The 21,620-nt window shown below is 39.3% G+C and overlaps 1 long non-coding RNA gene across 1 annotated transcript in view; it reads right to left on the bottom strand.

Moving 5' to 3' along the window:
• Nucleotides 1-21,620, bottom strand: part of LOC120741739 — a 431,134-nt gene that overhangs the window by 29,949 nt on the left and 379,565 nt on the right. Inside the window, exon 12 of the long non-coding RNA XR_005697678.1 lies at nt 12,887-12,944. This is a non-coding gene — a long non-coding RNA (uncharacterized LOC120741739). The remainder of the gene's footprint in view (nt 1-12,886; nt 12,945-21,620) is intronic.

Raw genomic sequence — 21,620 nt, 5'->3', positions numbered from 1 at the left:
TGACAGTCTCTCGTCAGTATGCGTCATGTTGTGTTACTCTCCCTGTATAATTTCTGTGTCAGCTGTTCCCCGTTGCTCCCACTCCCTCGTAACCCTCTGTGTATTTAGTGCATGTTTCCCTCGTCCAGGTGTGTCGTCAATTCTCCTCCCGAACCGGTGTCTTCTGTGTTCCTCGGTCTCTGTTAGTATTCCATTAGTTCAAAGGCCTGCAATCAAGCAAATTAGTTCAGTTCTGTCTCCGGAGACGTTGGGTCCTCATTAAAAGCCATTCATGACAGTTCTCGACAGACTCTGTGGTGGGTCAAAAAATCTGATTTGTTATCAGAAAACAGCAATTATTTTGAAGAATCTAAAATATCGAGACAAAACTGAGCCTAGCAGAGAAGTAAAGCAGAAACTCTGGCAAACTTGATGTTTTTTTTTTATTGAGTAAACTTTATTAAGGTTAAATTCAAAGGTCACTGAAAAATGCCAACTATTCCCTTATAGGACTATTCATAAGTTTTTTAGTTTAGATTTCCAGTGCACCCCAGTTATGAAATTATATTTAATGGTTCTTTTACTGTGCCAGTCATCATAAGGCACCTTATTACAATCTACAAGGTAAATCGTCTTTAAAAGTGACCCCAAAAATCTCTGTTCTATTCTTCTGTAATCTACTACACAGACACAAACACACATTTTCTGTGTGTAGATGGCATGCTACACCAAATATACTGGAGACTACCTGGGGACAGCTTTATTGAATGCACACTAGCTCATGTGTCTTGGCCATGTCAGTAGTTTTGCAAAAGTGGCGGTGACATATGACCCTTGACCAGTGACCACAGGTTGGCTCGAATATTAAGAGATGAGTTCTTCTTGTTTTCAGGGCATTCTTGTATTTCTGTGTGCGTGTAAGATGATTTTAAAGGTTCAGTGAATCTTTTCGCATCCTTTTGGGTTATTTGCACTAATGAAGTGTAGAAGCTTTGTAAGGAGCTTCTTGCCTCTTGCTCGGTTTATATCTCCCTTTTGACAATCATGGCAGTGGCTAGAAGTCAAAAACACTATTGCTTTAACAAGAGTGGGTGTTATAACTTACTTTATGTATTTAATTACCATATTCATTTTATCTTAGGAACACGGTCTTAAATGAAAGGTACATTTCTTTGTTTTTGTTTGTCTGTGATCATCACCAGTTTATCATAATCATATAATTACTCATTCAGATGCATGGATTCATTTTGTTTTTAGATCAGGTAACTGGGTGCAAACCAGAGCAGGTTCCACCTGGTGCTATCACAACCAAATTCACTTCCAGATCAGGTCAGTGGGCTGTTTACTGTGACACTGATAACTGCATTTGTCATTGTTATGCTCTGTCACTACAAATTTTCCTGTACATAGTTAGATGACCAGATGTGATCATAGCAGGGCTTTATTTTTCTGGATGTGTTTATTAAAGGGATGTAACATTTTGCTTTGTCTCATAGTGTGCACAGACATGCTCATGTTAGGGTGTATGGGATGGAACAAATTAGAAGAGCGCACCATGTGCAGAACACTTTATAAAAGTTCTCTGAACAGACACAACCAGACTTACAGAAGAAAAATGACAATTTTGGTAATGCACATGTCTAATTTTCACATGTTCACAATGTAGAAAAGGTGTGAGAGAGAATTAAAGTCCTCGGAGCTGTCACTTGATGCCACACATACACATCAGCTGGTTCATGACATTCAGGGCTGGGCTCAGATGTTCGTTTCCATAAAGTTAAAGTGTTAAACACATCATTAATGTAATTCATTTGTTTTTATAGAATCAGGAGGTCAGGACAGATGAAAACAAAGCACTTTTGTCAAGCACCAAGTCTAGTGCCCTCACAATAAAACAGATACACTGGTGTGGTGAGGGTGTGTTTTCCTTAAAACACCAGAAGAAGACATTTTGGTGCCAAACTACCGTACTAAATGAACATGTTGCCATGGTAGCAGGAGGAGACAAAGTTGGGCCACTGGAGGTGACATTTATGTTTTCCTATAGCAGTTGGCCTTGTGTGCTTTGCATTAGTTTTGTTTTAGTTAAGTGCACTATCCCTGAAGATGATTTAATAGCAAGTAATAAGTGTCCTGTGTTCTTTTAATTTAGAGCATGGTTGGTATTCTCTTCAAAAAGAAGGTCTTTGATAAGGTGATGGCTGTAAAAAGGCTCCAGGAGGAGGATGTGTTACTCCTGAAAGAGATGATGCAACTCTGGAAGACTTTCAGGTAAAAGGAGCTGAGTTTGCACAATGCCAGTGTGAGGCGCAAGGCAGTGACAGAAGAGAGGCTGTCCTAGCACAACGCCTTAAGTTTTTAGGCCTTGTCCTTGGAGGTTTCTAAGCAAGCCAAAATATTCTTCTGACTTACTGAAGTTTGAAAAAGTTGTAGCTGTTTATTTTATTTTTTTTTAAATGTCCATTAGAAGGTCATTGTGGTATACTTAGGCCTGCTGCTTACTGTTTTTCTTCATCTTCCTGGCATTCAAAAACTCCAATTTCAGCTGTTGTTCAGGTTCTAAAAACCCAACATTCAGTTCTTGCTTTCATGTGGCAGTGTTTGTCATGTGAAAAGTAATTAAAGTTTCCTCACTGAACTGCTGTGCCGTTTTGTGTGTAACGCTGATGTGTGAGGCCTACCCTGCCAAGCATGCTTCATGTTTTTGAGACAGTTTCTAAACCAATCACATCATGTGACAACACATCAGAACCTTTAGCTGTGAAGTCAGCCGGTGAAGACCAACTACGGTTTCTGACGCCAAAATTTTGTGACTCCCTGTTCTCCCGAGTATTCTTTCAGTCATCACTGGTGATCAGTGGTGTGCAGGCCTTGCTTTATCCTTCATCACAGCATTTTAAAATCTGGGCAGTAACTTTAATGAATTCAGCTATTCATTAATGATTTTGTTCTTGTATGGTTAAATCGCCATGTAAGTGTTACTTGTTTGAACAGTGTTTGTGTGTATGTGTCTATGCAGTCATTCTGGTAAAAGGTACTTTTTTAGTAGGTTCCCAAATAAAGAGCCTGGTCTTTCCACTGGAACAAAATGGAAAACAATGACTTGACAATGACAAAAAAAGTGATTTACTTTGTCACCGATTCTGTTCGGAATTTTTATGGATGGAATTTCCAGGTGTAGCCAAGTGGCGGAAGGCTTTGAAACCATTTGGGTGGTTTCAGAATCTCATCTCTGCTTTTTGCAGATGATGTGGCTCTGTTGGCTTTATCAGGTGGCGGCTTCCAGTTCGTAATAGAACGGTTTGCAGCTGAGTAAGAATGAGAATCAGCATCCAAATCTGAGCCCATGGTCCTCAGCCGGTAAAGGGTGGAGTGTCCACTCTGGGTCAGGGACGAGTTCCTGCTCCAAGTGGAGGAGTTTAAGTATCTCTGGGTCTTGTGCATGAGTGATGAGAGAAGGGAGTGGGAGATCGACAGACAGGTTGGTGCTGCAGCTGCAGTGATGCAAACGCTGTACTGGTCCATCGTGGTGAAGAGAGAGCTGAGTGTAAAAGTGAAGCTCTCAGTTTACTGGTCGATCTACGTCCCTACCCTCACCTATGGTCACGAGCTGTGGGTAGTGACCAAAAGAACGAGAACGCGGATACAAGCAGTGGAAATGGGCTTCCTCCGAAGGATGGCTGGCCTCTCCGTTACGGAGAGTTCGGCCATCCGGGAGGGGCTCAGAGCAGAGCCGCTGCTCCTCCACATCGAAAGGAGCCAGCTGAGATGGTTGGGGGATCTGCCTCCTGGGCAGATAAGCGGAAGAAGAAAGATGGATATACAATATAACAACAACATCTAAATAATATGAACTATTGAACTAAAAGCACCACAGAATCCTTAATACAAAATAAACATTTTGTATTGTAAGCCCTAATAATAAATAATAGGATATAATGTAAAATTATGGTATTTGAATGCAATGATTGGGCCTAGCAACATGTAATAGTTTTGCAGCTTAGTATTTGTTTCATTAATCAAACACCCTACTCAATTTGTGGACTAAATTACATCATAAATCCTTAACCAAGCTCGTCATTAGCTAACTACTATTAACTAACTATTAGATAACTACTGCTGATGATGCTGACATAGAGAGATGTATGTACAGCAGTAAATGTACAGTGTATGGCTGTTCAACCGGAAGCCAGAAGTTTCTGTTATTTTTCTTTCTTTAGCGTTAATGCTGCTGGTGGTTAGCCGTACACATTTTGGGTGCAGTAAGAACCTCTATGAACCACAACAAATAAATGAATGCTAAAATGCATAACTAATAATATAGTTATTGTATTATTCATTGTCATTTTGTCTTTGGGCCTTTTTGTCTGGTTCTGCTCTGAGATATTTGTTTTAACACACCATTTCATTAATAAAAAGTTGGTCATAAAAAGGCATGGCATCTCTTCTCAGTGGAGTGTTTCCATTAGATGCCATGCAGGAATCTTGATAAAAAGTGAAGCGCTAGTCACATTGCATTGTAGGACACTACTTTGGTGCGTAATTGAAAGAATAAAAACATATATATATTTCTGAATTGGAGAACTTGTTGCTTTGTTAAACAGTCAACTCCTGGCATCCTAGTGTGTCCTTGACTCAACACACTAGGCTGCTCTGCTAGCCAAGATAGCTAAGGGTGGCTGTGGCTCAGGAGGTGTCTGAATGTTAGATAAAAAGCATGTACATAGAAAAAGCATATCAAGAAGTGCTTGTATGAATGGGTATGAATGAGGCAAGTTGTATAAATACTTTTAGTGCTAAGTTAGAGTAGAAAAGCGCTATATAACAACCAGTCCATCAATAAATGAAATAAAGTAAGGCTATAGTGGAATTTCTGTATAAAACTCCTCACCAGTGTTTTACTTTTTACCTCTTTTATTTCTTCCTTCTCTTCTCCAAAGAACAAGTCTTCTATATTTTTATTGACTCTTTCTTTGTTCTTATTAAGTTTGTTTAAGCAGAAACATGCACACCATTTGCAACAGGGGTGACTGGAGTCAGGTGGGACCCCCCCAGGAAGGTCATCTCTTTTCTTCTGTCACTATAAACTGCCACTACTGGAGTTTAAGTTATGTCAGCCCTCAGGGGTACCCCCAATGGCCTGGAGCCCCAAGCAGTTGTCTGCCTTACCTGGTGGCATGTAGCGCCTCTGAGTGGAGAAAAGTGGCATACCAAAGGACCTTTAAAGTGCAGTGTCAAGGGCTAAAAACACAAACAGCTGAGAAATGTTTCATTTATGGGAATGGAGGCTTCCACAGAGGTGCTTTATTATACAGGACTTATAACTGACAATAGGACTGCAGGTTTCTACAAACTGCATCATTTGTACTTGTAGAATGTTGCTTATTTTCTCCTACTTGATGTTTCTTTGATCTAGGCATATTCATTTGATTTATGTTTAGTCTAAAACTACTTATGAGTAACCTTTCATGAACTGCCTTGAAATTTTGGAGGGTTTTTGCAAAAGATTATCTGAATGAGGAGCTTTATCAGAGCTTGGTCTCAAATGCCATTCAACTTTACTGTTATTTGTTTCAAAGGTTGCAACATCCAGTTCCTATAGAATAAACAGTTTTCTGAAACCTGTTGAACAGAGACAGGTAATGGCTTCTAATTAATGGGCTAATGTGCTTCCTGTATGATGAGATAGGAGAAGAAAAAGCTCCATTTATAACTTTATATTGCAATCATTTTTTCTCCATTCGCTTTTCATTTGGCTTTCAGTGTCTCCACAGGGACAAGTCTCTGACCGCTGTACACACAGCTGGCTGAAATAAAAAAAAATGAAAACTTAATTAACTCCAGAGTGGAGATATTATCCAAACAGACAGACAGAGAAGCTACACTCGTTTAAAGCCCAGTCAGCGCGGGTCATGCTCCATGAATTATTCAAGCTGCCCGCCGGTTTGCAGAGTGAGTTTTAAGTGGACAATGACCCTGTGCACACTCATTTAGCCTGCGCCTCGGCTAACAAGGCTAAGTATTCACCGACTCTCCACTATCCTCTACTAACAAGCTAATGGAATTTCAATCAAGAGGATGCGCTGAATGGCTTAACATGGGCGAGCCTCGCTCTGGGCCTCTATACACACACATATCAATATTCAATTAGATCTGTGGGTTTTTCAGCCTGGCCTTGTTAAGTAAGAAGTTGGGTAAAGGGAAAGCTTGCAAAGGCCAAAAGGCTAGTTTCAACCAGGCGTTGATAACTTCAAAAGAAGTCCTTAACTTTCTCTATAATCACAACCTTGGCTCAGATTAAAAGTGGCATTTGGAAAAATGTAGATAAATACAGTTCATACATTAATCAGCAACATGGCCGGTGTGCTACTGGCCAGGATTATTAAAAATAATCTCAGATTTTAGGGCTCAAAGCCATAAAAATGTTATTTATGAGCATAATTTTTTCAAGGTGAAAATTCGTGGGTTAATGAAATAAATGCAGCTCCTAAAGGTCTCCAAAAGTTGATTCTGTTCATCTGGATGTAGCGTTTTGTGGGAGAAACGTTTCGTCACTCATCCAAGTGACTTCTTCAGCTGACTGCAGGTTTCCCAAATCTTATAAACAGACATTTGCATAATGACTGAAACCAGCCCACTGAAGGAACAATGGGCTGGGAGGTCAGTTCCTTAATCATAATTATGCAAATTCTCATGACCATTGATCAACAACCACTGACCAAAACCCACTGCATTCATTTCTCTGAAGAGCTGCATTAAACAGAGATGATTACATACAATCCATGGACGTATGCAATATAAGGTATTTAGTATGTAGATCTGAAGTTGTCCATAAAATAAACATGTACTCAAGCGCCTTTACTCCCCTCACATTTCAGTGAGATAAAAGAAAGCACTGGAGTGTTACATGACTGTTTTTTAGCTTTAAAGCACAATCCTGTTTTTTTTTAAAGCAGACTTGACCATGATTTGCATTTGTGTACTTACCAAACTCACTGAGAAGGAGATGAGACTGCTAAACAGTGGGCCCGGAACTGGAAACTAGCTGGAATCATACAAAAAAAAAACTAAAAAAAACCAAAAGAAACCCTCGATATCAGTTTTGCCACTAAATAGCATGGATTTCATCAGGCTTGTGAAGATTCTCAGTTATTCAGATCATTCTGTTTCGGTGACTTTAATGTTGACAGCTGGGCTTGCAGCACTAGAAGGAAACAATACTTTAACTTTAAATTCTTCAACTTTTAATCACAAGGAAGTGGCCTACTGTATGACAACATTTGTCAGCTACAAAGCAGTTCTAAAAATCCCTCTGCAGGTAGTTTAAAAGTATTAGTAAGTTTTAACAAGAGCACTTGTCAGATTTTGTTCCCCATTTAGGGAGCTGCCTGCGAAATTTTTCCATAAGTACAACAAAATAATTAGTAAGTGGCAAAATGACAGGTGTGCACAGGTGAACAAGTAGACCTGGTTCACATAGTTCATAGTGATGGTGTTCCTTGGTTTGATAAATGGTTTTTATATAGTGCCTTTCTACTCTGCTGGAGCATTCAAAGCACTTTATACAACACGCCTTATTTACCAATTCACACCCATTCATACAAACGCTCTATCTACCATTCACACATATTCATAGTCAGATGAACACATCGGAGAGAAACTTGGCCAAGGATACTTTGGCGCCAGAGCAGCCAGGGATCGAACCACCTACATCCCATTTAGTGAATGACCTGAACTCCAAGAAAGGAGACAATGAGAAAAGAATAGTATCCACTTCAGACAGTTTTAGTACTTGCTGTTCTCTGTCCACACACTTTTACTGTCACTCACTGCTTATATTTATTAAATTATTAGATTATTGAAGATTTCTTGGCTGGGTTTATGCAGTAAAAACTAATACATATCATTGTTTGAGTTCAAATACAGACCCTTTAAAAACCGAGGATGACAGAACTGTCTCAGTGAAGCCATAACCGACGTCACCAGCAGCTTTGACTAAACAACACTGACAGAATCCCTGGGAAGGAAACAGATTCTTGCCACACAATTACTTTCTGAATATACTGTACACATGAGTGTAATGCTGTCACAGGAAGGATCAGCTCTTAACACTCGTTGAGTCTGATGACACAGAACATATGATGATGTTTTTCAAGCACGCCCACACATTAAGACTAATTCTCACTGATGTCTATGTGATTTTAACACTGCACAGATTAAATGCCTTGGCCTTAGCCACCCTCAGTGACACAGAACTTCTCTGACAATGGGTGACATGCTGGATCTGAATACTACTGCTCGATGCTTCGGCATCAGTATTCATAGGGGAAATAAAAGTAACTAGTGGACCGGAGTTCAAAAGTGCTAATTTACTAAAGTGCTGAAAGACTGCTTTAGTTGGCAATATCGAAACAAAAGATGACTTTTTAAAGCAAACTGCAACTTTTTTTTGTTGTGGCCATGTATTACTGATAGATAGCCCTCTGCCCAAAAAAGCCTGACAATTAGCTTGGGTTCCTTTTTGAACTGTTGCGGCGCCTTAATTTCAGAGTTCATTGAATGTCAGATGAAAAGTCCTTGTAGCATTGCATTCTGGGAGAACGTCAATTCCGTCTTATGTGCCAAACTAGTTGATGTGTTCAATTGAACATCTAAAAAAATGGGACAAAGCAAGAGCGAGCTTTATTCCAATTGGCTATAAGAAACAAAAGCCCACTCAACCTTGTTGATAGAAATTGCACTTGAGAGCAGAGCTGGCAAGCGCTACAGTAAATACTGATTAATTTGAATTCCTAATGAATAGGCGCTGAGTCTGAGAGAAGGAAAGGTATTGAAGGAATGTGGCATGTATTCTTCATTGAGGAAAAAAAACAAATGGATGAATAAAGGAGGGTGAAGAGGGGAATAATTAATTAGTTTGCCAGAGTGGAGTACGCATTCAAATTGAAGGGCACACTGACAAGGCTTGCTCGCACATCCGCTCGAGAAGGACAAGGTATGCTACAAAAGTTAAGCAGAAATCAAAGTCCAAGGTCTATGAGGTCTGTTTAAAAATGCCCCATCAGTGTCATCTTTTTAACCTTTTTTTCCAAATACTTTTCAAAGGCCTCGGCTTGTTAGACAGCAAGGCAATAACACCTCCAGCAGCCGGGAAAGAAGAGCAAAATATGCAGGGAGAGGTGGAAAGATGTGTGAATATTGGTGTCATTTGAGTTACAGTCTTGTCAGTTAGTTTATAGTTGTGGTGTTATGTAGTGGGGACATACTGTACTGACAGGCTTCCATGGTGAGTCTTTTGCATTTGATGTAATGACACAGGGAACCTATTTTGTCTTTATGCGCAGCACTTCTGTGTTTGTATTTCGTCCCATTCTTCATTGTGCGACGCAGGTTGTGCACGGAAGAAAGCCTTGACATGACATCTTTTTGCATTTGAACAGCCGAGACAAAGGCAAAACACGATGCGTCTGCTCTGCCTGTCTCCCAGGAGGAAGGAAAAAAATTGAGGGAGAAAGCGAGGGATAAGGGAGGAACATTATGCAAATGGGTTTTATAAGTCGAGTCGGGCATGTTGTCGTGACACTGTCTATATTTAAAACAGGTCACCTTAACCCCACCCCCACTGTCTCAATGACAGACATCGAGTGAGGCTGCACTGACATCTGGATGCCGCACGACTGCGGCGACACACGGATGCATGGACACTAACACGTGCACGAAATCAAAGGCATCTTATTTGCATATTGAAACACACACACACACACACACACACACACACACACACACACACACACACACACACACACACACACACACACACACACACACACAGCATGACAATGACCATGATATATGTATATATGTAAAACTGGCCAGCCCATTCTCTGCAGGCCAGGACCCAATCATTCCAGTGTGCTGAGCAGAGAGACAACCAGTCAGCCACTCAACCCAGCAACAGGGGTGACAGAAGAGAATACCTGACCCCAGTGCATTCACCCATCCCTTCATTCACCCGTCCCTCGCGCTCCTCCTTCATCTGCTGGCCCCTTCGCATTCCCTCACTCCTCCATATTCAACAACAGCAGCATGCATGCATGCATACGAGCCCTGATTTTATGGGGCCATCGAGTGGCCATGAAGAATGGCTACCGCCTATTTACCCCCCTTCCCCTCCCCTTTTCTTCCTGCCTGGAGGCCCTCAGGCTGTCCATTTTTAATGGAGAAGAGATGGCACTGACCGGCACTCCCTCTTCATCCTTCCATCCTTCGCCCCGCACCAAACCTCCATTTCAATAATTTTCATCACTTCATTTACTTCTTCTTCCTTTTTTTTCCTTGTCTCTCTTGCATTGACCTAGATACCAATGAGGCAGGGTGACACTTCTTCGCTGGCCAAAGCAGGACCCCTCATATCTCTCAACCATTACTCCACCATATTGGCATCTTTCTCTCTCTTTATTTCCCTATCAGTCTCTCTTTCTCTTCTCTCCCTCTCTCTCCCTCTCTCCCTCTCTCTCTCTCTCTCTCAACTGTCCATAAAATATGCCTCGGCGTTATCTCTCCCCCCACGCAGGAGAATAATGAAAGGCAGTGGCATGACAGATTGGACATAGATGAGATTGCCGCTGTGACTATATGCACGTCTCGCCTCGGCCCCAGCTTTGCATCTGAAATAGAAAAAGGGTGGAGGGTGTGTGTGTGTGTGCGTGTGTGTATGTGTGAGAGTGTAGGTGCGGAAGGCGGGGGTGGGGGCAAGGGGTGACAGTAAGCTTGAGGGGCAGTGGTGTGGCGGTGGGGGAAGGGGGGGGGACTGTAGCGGGTGGCAGTGAGTGAGGAAAAAAAAAAGGACTGGTCTGTGTAGTTGATGTGCTTGACGTTAAAGGGGAGGGAGTCTCCAGACAGTGTGTGTGTGTGTGTGTGTGTGTGTGTGTGTGTCTGTGTGTGTGTCTGTGTGTGTATTTAAAAAGGACCATATCATGGGGCAAATTGAGAAGAATCCAAAACGAACCTTCACTGAATAAAAAAAAAATGTAATCAATTACTGTTCTCACTCTTCGTCACACACGGTACAGGAAGAGTCACTATCAGTGTGTATGACCACTCTGAACTGACTGGCAGCTGTGAGATTAGGTAGATTACAGCCTGCGAGCTTGGGCGTGAGGACCCAACATGCTGCCAAGATGGCTGCTGTAGTGTGGTGGCGGCACGATGCCAGCAGGCAACATGTAGGCACCTGTTACTGCTACAGCCGGACATCATGCTCAGCCAAGGTGCCGGCAACTGCTGCTACAGCGGGGGGTTAACAGGGGCAAAGAGAGTGGAAGAGAGAGAAGGATGCCTGCTACTCTCCTTTAAATGTGAATTTAGAAAAAAACAACAACAAACATATTAACTTTTTTATATCCAGAAGGTCACTGGAAGTTTGCCAGAGGGTTTGCGTTTTCTTTTAAGAACGTCAGAAACAAAGTTCTTAGACATTAGCATTCCAATGAAGTACATTTTGGTACTGCAGTTTCTCTTTTCCATTTGGGTGTTCCACATAAAATTCTATTTAAAAAGTGGTGGATGCTTATATGCCCAAATGAAAATCATAAAACAGAACTGAAAAGCCAAATTGCATGTGAGGGTGTTGCTCACTGGTGACCTGGTGGATGATATGAGTTTACTTCTGTTCGACGAGTTTGATTTTGAATGTATCAAACCAGGGATGCACTGCTTGTTAAATTCTACCCTGATACTGAGGTTTAAAATGAAAGTTTGTCCAACAACAAATTCTATTTGTTTTTTTGTTTTTTTATTTCTCATTTTTAACAAAGGAACAAAGAAATTCTTTTTGAATTTTTGAATATTTATCCAGGGCCAAACAAATCTTACAAAACAGATAAATGTCAGCCACTGACACCTGGAAATGTCATCTTATTTGCCGATATACAGATATCAGTCAACAAGGCCAGTACTGACCGATACCAACATCCTGTTGCTATAAGGTCCCTTATATTTACCTTCTTTATCTTTAGTAGTTGTCCTTGAGTATGGTGGTAGTGCTAAATTCATAATGGTATATTAGGTACCCAAACAAGTTTGGTGGGTCTGGTGTGTTTGAATTTTACGATGCAAGAATGACAAAAAAACACCCCAAAAGCAGCAAAGATTCTGATTAACACAGAAACACCCAGAGAAACATGATGTAAATAATAACATTCATTCATTCAGTTCCTACTTTTCTACTTCAGCTTTCCTTTTCTAAGTTTCTACTACATAGCTACTGTCTTATTACCACTGATAAGTTACTTTTTTTTTTTGAGTTTAACTCAAATAGTAATGCTGAACTGCTTCTGCTTAGCATTACTATCACCCCCACCTCCTCCATTAAAACACTTGTGATGACATCAGATATTTTACCAATCAACAGTTCTAAAAAAAAAAAAAAAAGATTTTACTGTTTATAATCAGAAGCTTAACCCACGAAATGTTTATCTTATTGCTTCAAAATTACTGTGATAATTACCCGATTAGTCAGTGGACAGAAAAAGCAAGTGTCAACTATTATGATAATCTCTCAACTGACTAAACAGCTCTACATTTCAGTATTTATTAATGGATGAATAACTCAAACAGCTGTTTTACAAATAATTCCCTAACCCCTGTGTTTGTAATTAAACAAAAAAATGTGTCATCGCTTCCCAAATCTCAAGGTGATTTCTTTCAAATTTCTCAGTTTGTCCAACCTTTCACAACCCAAATATATTTAATCAACATTAATATATTAATACAAAAAAGAAACAAAAATAATTCCCAACATGATGAGTCAGAACCAGATCATTTTCCATGTTAATTTCAGACACATTATAATTATAAGGGTCAACAGTTTCAATAAACAGGTGATTTCCTATGCGTATGTACCTACCTGTTTCCTGTTAAACGTGTTGCATCTACAGGAAGTGTCCACTGAGGGCAGCGTATGTCTGAAAGAAAAAAAAAAATCAATGTATAATTGATTGATATTAGCTGGTGCAGAAGTACGGCGAGTATTTCACACATGATTGGAGATTTAGCGCTGTGAAAATGTTTGTTATGGTGAATTTACCAAGGAAGTCCTTTCACACATTATTTATTTTTAGTGATGTTATTATTTCAGGGTCTGATTATTTTTGAAAAAGATTTATTTAAACAATACAAAAGACAACATTAATATAAAAACAAACTCCAAAAATGAAATCAAAAATACATAAATATGTTCCTGTAGCAACCGGCGACTTGTTTTTATTGTTTTGTTTTTTTAAGAAAACAAAGTATTTAAATGCAGATAAAGATTTTTTATTTTTTTTGTCAATAAGGACAGCATAATAAAACAAACAGGTTTGAAAACAAATCAAAAAAGGTCCACAAACACTTTAAATATTATTGTTTGTCTTTCGGTATAGGTAGGTTATTGTTTGTTTACTTATATGTTTGCTTACTGTGGCAACATTTGTCTTATTCAGTTCTGTTAAAACGTTTTGCCAAGATACCTAGAGGCAAAGTTTGTTAAACCTGTTTTATTTATTAATTAATGTTTAACTTCAAATAATTAAATGTAGTAGTGTTGTAGCATTTTGTTTTAGCTATGTTTGTTTAAACTTTAATTCCTGTCGATACTTTTCAATGTTTGTGTGTCAACCGTTCCAATAGCAGTCAATAACTCTTGGCAACCGTCAGTGTTCAAATACTGATAAAACCAGTGTCCCTGTAGCTGGGCGGTGTGTGGGGCACAAGAGTGTGATATGTGTCAATCTCTTAAAGTTCTTAAATAAACAAACAATATCTGTTATATTTCATATATAACAAATAACAACTTTAAGATCTTTAAGTTGCATAACGTGCATTTAACAAGAAAGTAAAACTCTTTTCCTTTGGTATTCTCTATCATGCGATTCATCTTTTTTAAAAACAAAAGGCGGCAAAGCAGCAAATTACCATATTTCTCCCCATTTTTATTTATTAATGGCCATTTTTTTATTGTTACATTTTTCATTCAACTAAAACCAACTCAAGTTTCTTGAGGAACCTCTTTTGAGGTAATCATCACGGATGTCGTTATGACCTCCTCTCAGAATGTTTCATCTTTTATGCTGCCAATCACACTGTAACAATGTTCCTAATATTTAATACAAGAAAGTTATTGGTGAAAAAAAGATTCCAGACATTTTCAGCATTCCTTGGTTACTATTTCTCCTTTGCATTCTCAAACGATTAGACATTTTGGGATTTGGACGGGTAGTCAGAAGAAGCACCTGCAGATTTACATGTTTTGATGTTACACAATAATTAAAAACAAACAAACATAATTTTATTAATTGATTAAAAAATGTTAGTCTGTTGCTCTGTAAATCTGAAAAAGATCAAGCCCTGTGAAGACACTGCAAAAGTAGAGAGAAAAGATGGAAAGAAGGGAGAGAAGAGGAGGAGGAGGGCAGCTAAATGTGGTGTTTTTGGCAGCGGTGCTTGAGCCGCGTTGCGGCTACGCTGAAAACGAAACTGACATGACCCAGAGTGAGGCAGGTAAACAGGCCCAACCTGCTTTGCCTGGGGTGACCATATGGCCCTGTCTCATGGCGAAGCAGCCTGCAGGATGCACGCACACAGTAATACACACACACATGTTGGTGTACCTGGTGTCCCCTCTCTGCTCGCCTCTGTTTTTGTTTTTGTCTCTCAAAAGCTGACATGCTTTGGCTGCAAGCGACGGCAGGCATCAGGTAAGGGAACAAGCAAAACAGGTAGGTACACACACTCACAAAGACAACATATGGTGATCGGGCACAGTGTTGTAGTCCTTAAGTGTTGCTAACTTGACCTGAGGCAAGAAAGACAGAGAGTGAATGGAGTGGAGAAAGAAGCAGAAACGAGGAGGAGAAGGAGGGAGTTGGTTAGAATTGCTGCAAATTATTGATGTGCCGTTACAGACACCTGCTGGCACAACACATCTCTGTCACACACGCACACACACACACACACACACACACATACGGACGATGTCGATGAAATATGCCTCCACTTGCAAGCATATTTCATCAACTAACTTTGGGTTATTCCTAAAAAGCCTTCACACTGTCAAGTTTTGATTTAAAACAACCTATCATCCTTCCAAGTCTCCTCCTTAAAAGTCTAATTAAAATTTATTCTGCCACCATCAGCAACTTGTTCATTATGCAGAAACAAAGGAAGGCTCTTTGAATGAGAGCAGAAGAAAGGCTTTCTGCTGTTACGGCTTTGGCCTTTGCCAGGGACAGCATGTATTGTAATGCTTCACACAAGATAAAATATTCATAAAAATGAAGGGAGCAAAGTTCCAGGGATGGCAGAAGGGAAGGGAGGGGGAAAAAGTTAATGAATATGAGTAATCAAATTCGCTATCTCCTCCTATTTTATTGAAAATCCTTTTTTTTTAGTTAATTAGAGCCTATTACTATTCTAATTGGCTGAGGCTTACACGTCCAGTTCCGTAGCGTCATTATGGAGCTATTAAAGAAGACCCACCGAGATGGAGGAACAGAAAAAGCATAATCAACCAATCAATTAGGATCTTTGAGGAAAATGAGCTTTGTTGCGTTATCAGGTTTGATCTTATGTCCTTGGTTTGGCTGCCATGTGTAATTTTTTTTTCCTTTCATTTTTTTAAGTGCCATCAGCCACATGTCTAAATTACTTCACAGTCTCGGGAGCTGTGATGATAGTGAATGATGTATTTCTTTATTTTGTGAACACTAATAGAAGACTACATCTTTGTGTTTCTTTAAATATTTTAGGCCATTTTTCTGCGATGGAAAAAAGATTCAGTGCCAAGAAAATCATTTGACATCGCTATTGAGTAAAGTAGTAACAAATTTGTGAATGTACATTTGCATTCCCAACATATAGGCCACTGTTCCTTCATGGCCTTTGTCTGTTTTAGATATTCCTGTATTATAACTGAGAATTTTTTAGATAATTATAATTTTGGCATGAAAATCTTTGTAGTGACAGTCTTTAGACCTAATGCAAATATTTCTTATAAAGAGTAGTTAACATTATTGAATCACAATTAGTGGACTGAATTGAGTCTTTAATGTTACAGATAAAGATTCTTTAAACCACTTGAACTGGCTACTATAGTGGTTAATATATTTTAAAAAGTTGTCATTAAAGCTTTAAAATGAGGAGTACAATATTTGTAACCAAAATATAGGATACCAGAAATAGGAAGCAGCATAACAGTGCAAGGGCTAAGGTAGGACTAAAACTGGTCTTGCATAGCAAGAGTGACAACACTCTACCAAATGTTTTATTAGTAAGGGCACACGACGGGGGCCCAATCATATTGGGCATGGTGTGGTGCTGGTACCATCCTGTGCCCTATCTATTCACCCAACTTGGCTGTTTGAGTTTGAACAGGTTTTGTAATCCACTCACAGTGCTATAATGTTTTTTGGGTACCAGAGTACAATTACAGTGAAACAATATTCATGCCCAGATCTAAAGAAACTCAAGAATAAATGAGAAACATGTAATTATACTTAAATGGATAAAACTTGGAACAGTGGTGAACCTTACCAGAAGTGGCCGGTCTACCAAAATTACTCTGATTACAGGAGCACAGGACACTCTACAGTCCTGTGAAAAACTAAGTACTTCCTTTCTACTCCGCTAAGAATTAAGAGGGTTAGTTACATATAAGTTGCATAAGTTACACTTGATTAATTGGTGGTCAGCAATTGTGACCTCTATAACATCTATAGAATCCTTTATAAAAGCAAAGGCTTTGGTAGGTTGCCTGTCCTGGGCATTCAGATGTGTGGTAACACAATGCTGCAGTCTTTCCAGATGAAGACAACCCAGCAAATTCGCCCAACATCAAACCCATACAATGATCAGAGAAATTAGAGAAAACCAAAGAGCTACATCTCAGAGCCTATAGACATCAGTTAACATGCTAAATTTTAAATTTCAGTACAATTAGAAAAAGAATGAACAAACAAGGCTTGTTTTGAAGTTAAAAGTGTATTTTCTCTAAAAAGAACACAGCACAGGTTAGGTCGATAAAGTTGCATATGAACAAGTCCCAAGTCTTCTGGAAGAACGTCCTTTGGACAGATAAAATCACAGTGGCGATGTCTGACCATACTGGACGGAGCCACATTTGGCACTAAACACACTCATCATACCAACTACCAAGCACAGTGGTGGAGAGGCAATGATCTGCACTTGCTCTGTGGCTTCCAGCCAGGGAACCTTGCAGTCATGGAGCTGACCATGAACTAAAACCATCAGTCCAACAGCTGAACCTTGACTGAAATGAAATTGAAATCAAAACACAATGGAAAAGAATCAAGGTGTTGTAATGTCCCAGTCAAAGTCTAGACATTGACCTAATTCCAAAGTTGCGGTGGAACCTTAACAGATATTTGTATAAACGAATGTCTGTAAACCTCAATGAATTGAAGTAATGGTCTAAAGAAGAGAGGGTCACAACAATGTAAGAACCTGTATTTTTTTTATTTTGCATAATTGGTTTAAAAGCTTCTACCTGCATATGGCCTGTCATGAAGGGGTTTTTTTTATATTGTGAGTGAGACAAAAAATAATGAAGACTACCAGAAAACCAGAAAGAGATGCAAATAAACCCCTAACAAGACCAAACTGACAATAAAAGACAAAGAACTAAAAATGAGATGCATAAAAAAACAAAGGAAAAAACTCAAAAGAGGCCCACGACTGCAAAGTTACCACAAAGACAGAACCAACTACAAAAAGAAACAAAATGACCACAGAGACACAAACAAACCAACAAACAAACCAAAAAGAAAAAAAAGATGGAGTCAACTAAAGGCAGATTTATGGCCCTGCGTTTGATTTGCGTCCATTAGAAATTCAGGTTTGTGGAAGATGTTTTTAGATCGAGTGCTGATTGGTTACAAACTTGAGGAGGTGACGGCAGAGTTCATCAAAGACAGAAGAAACACCAACAGCATCAAGCATGGGCGGTGTCACAGACACAGTTTCATTGTTTTCAATAATTGTTTCAGCAAATGTTTTTAACCCCACATTGTTTCTTTGTAGATTACGACTTCTGTCTTCTCCCCAGCGAGGACTAAACTAAAAGACCAACAACAGCACAAACATGATCACTTTTCAATGCCCCCTGGTGACAGTACACATGTAGACCTCTGGAAAGGTCTATGTAGCGCCTATGGTCTAAAACAGATGCCAAATGACAACAGAGACACACAAAACATCTATAAATAGACAACAAAAAAATTCAAAGAGAACCATACTACAGAAACAGAAGAACCTAAAAAAGACATGAAACGACACAAAATAATGAACAAAAGATACACAAATTATCTGAACAGAAAAAACTACTGCCACAAAAACTGAAATGGGAAACAACTGCAGACCCTAACCCTGCTACTGTTTGTACCAGCTGAAAACACTACGTAGAGTAGATATTTTTATAACTTCACAATATAATTTTGGGGGGTTTCAACTGGAAAGTCCTTCTATCGTCTCTTGTTGAACATCCACATCTTTCTAAAGACAAAGGGAGCCGCTAGTAAGGACAGAGTGGATATTATTTGGCGAGGGTCAGCAGTTAGATGTAGGTCACCAAAGTATCAGATTAGAAGCTGCCAGTGTTCACATGATGTTCGCTCCTGGGTTATAACGATAAAAACTACAAGGTCAAACTTGGACTTAAGCTGAAGTACGGAGAATTCTGCACCTCTTCATACACATTTGGAGCAGATCGAGGGCGAGATAGAATTTAAACACAGTAGACGGGAGGAGAGAATCATAATGATTTAAGCAATAAATTCTCAGCCTGCTGAAATTACAGCAGGCCTCGGCAGCGGCAGCGATGGCAGCGCCAGAATCTGTAATTATCCCTCGAATTCAATAAAAGTGAGGAAGAACAAAGAGTGGGGAAAACGGTTCACTGGTAACTAAAGCGCTTTAGTGAATCGCCACTACACTAGTACGGGATAACACCAAAGATAATAGCTTCTTCTTCTTCTTTTTTTTCCCCTACCTGAAGAGCAACATCACAGGGGTGCCACAGTGTTCGGAGGCAGAATCGATAACACTATCAAAGGGCAGAATCTCACCCTTAATGAAAGGAAAGAAAATACTGCAGGCTACAGGCACAGAAAGACCACTAGAGATCTATGTGCATCAACACGCCTGAGACTAAATATGAAATCAATTCATTACACCCTTTATTTCTTTCTCAAACACAGTTCGGCGCTGAGATAACAAATTTACCTGCTACCCCCCTTTATTTTCCTACTTTTTCACTCTTTCTTTCTCTCTTTTCCCCCTCTTTCTCTCTCACAATTAATGAACAGACAAGCAGTGGACACTTTCCAGCGACGGAAGAAGCATAAATAGATTAAATTGTAGAGGAGATTATAATTTATCATTTCTTTATTAAAAAGTAATGCAGGCGAATTAACTTTGAATTAAATTCTATTTGCATGGCATTACTGGAATCATCTGTGTAAATGGCTTAAAATCCCAAATGGGACATTGTTCCCTCCAACAGTATAATTGTAGAGAAAGAACTTTTTTTTTCTTTATCCAGGAAATTATAAGAGCCCGAGAATTAATCTGAAATTATTGGAGCAGTGCGAGAGGTGAGACTTTAATCATGCCACCCAAAAGTGTGCAAGAATAGAGCAGAGTTCTGTCAGCTCATGTTTGGAAAATTTGGGACATTCATCGCAGTTTTGATGAAGGCAGGTTTAAGTTAACATCAGCTTCATTTTATGAAACTTGCCTATTTAGTATACCCAATGACAAAGATAAGGCCAACATGCATTTTTGCAATTACAATGTGTTGTTTAATATTCACCTTAACCCTAAATGGTTCACCAGTGATCTTTTATGGTTACGTTTATAAATTACCTGGCATGCCTAATATAAGAAAGGATGATGGAACATCTTCCAGTGTCTCAAACTATTACTTGTTTAGCATGTGGCTAAAATATCACCCTAATAACTCTACCTCTCACCTATCTTCTGATTGGAATCATGTCATCAGTAATATTAGAAGGTAAGCTTTCTGTTAAAATTACAGTGTAGATCCCCAGAATATAGAACCTTGTCATTGTTGTACTTTCTCTTCCTGCCTTAAAGGGGAATCTTAAATCACATATCCACGGACACAGCTCAATTATGCCTGATGAGGAAAATCACATATAGCGAGGCCAACTCTCTTGACCTTGTCATTATGAAGAAGGAAGCAGCTTTCCAAGACAAATTCCCCATGCTGTATATCTTGCAAATATTCACTCTTGCAGTAACAGGCTGGCCTTTAGATGATGTGGATGCAACTCAAAAAGAAGTGCAATGATTTCCAAAACTGACACTTTTTGTTGTTTGTTAAAGATCTTCATGTATAGAATACATACATTTTAAAGACATAATTACCTGACTAATTAACTTGGGGTTGGTCTTAAAAGCTGCAGAGGACTATGTGCAAGAAAAAAAATATTTGTATAATATGCTTTAACGAGCTAAGAAATATTACAGACTTTTTTGACATCTGTGACTGACTGTAAAACAACACAGTAATCAAAGAATATAATGTTTAACTTGGTCAATAATGCATTCTGTAAAGTTTACAAGGAATGTATGTTGTGTCATACAAATGACAGTATGAGAGTGGATAAAAAAATCATGAGAGGCCTTTACCTTGCATTTACATTTACTCGTATAACTAACAGCTTCACATGAGTGTTTGACTTGGCCTCTTGGGTGTGTGGCATAAATTAATTAATTGGAGGGTGTTGATGAGGCTCTGTTGTGGAGGATACAGCTATTACTCTAAAATGACAACAAATTAGTTCCAAGAATGTGCTAAAGAACTAACTGGCTTGTATGTTGTTCACTGTAACAACTGTAGAGGGCATACGTTTGTTTGCATAACTTGCAAAGCTGTTTCCACTGACGGAAGTGCCAATGCAGGCAGCTGTAGCCAAAAGCTGAACTGGACCTAGCAACCGTTGTCCTTTTAATGGAACTGACTGTGACAAACAGTCTGATAAGAGGCTTTGTAAGACCTACGTGCACTTTGGTGAGTAAATTTCAGTATTTTATTAATCTGTCCTTTAGCAATAATTAGCGTGTAAGAATGTTGCACCTGTGGCTGCTAACAAAGCTTCCTGGCATTACCTAATAAGTTTGCAATCAACACCTGTAGTGACTTCTTCCTCCAATAAAACCAGCGGGTGATGCAACAGTGGCTATGCCCATGTTGTACATGCCATATGTGCTCATGACATACAGTTTGACTAAAAGTGATAGCAACCAAAAAAGCCTTTATATTTAAAAGACATGCTGCATGAAGCTTCACAGCAAACATGGTACAACAGTTGATATAGAGGTGTTCTCCAATTACCTGTGTAACTTACTCTAAAGACACAGCTTTATACCCCAACATCCTTACAGTCATCACCACTACCACCATTGCCTCAAGTGAACTCTGATCATGGATACTTTGACACACTTGGCAACCCTATATTCATGGCTTTGGTAGTGAAAAAGGGCTTGCTTCTTTCAAGTAAAATAAAATTGGAGGTTGGATTGCTGCTTGTAACCAAACCCTATATTGTGGGTTTATGAAG

The sequence above is a fragment of the Simochromis diagramma genome, unplaced genomic scaffold, assembly GCF_900408965.1.
Source record: "Simochromis diagramma unplaced genomic scaffold, fSimDia1.1 OVJJ01000486.1, whole genome shotgun sequence".
NCBI lineage: Eukaryota > Metazoa > Chordata > Actinopteri > Cichliformes > Cichlidae > Simochromis > Simochromis diagramma.
This window is presented reverse-complemented; position numbering and strand designations above follow the sequence as displayed.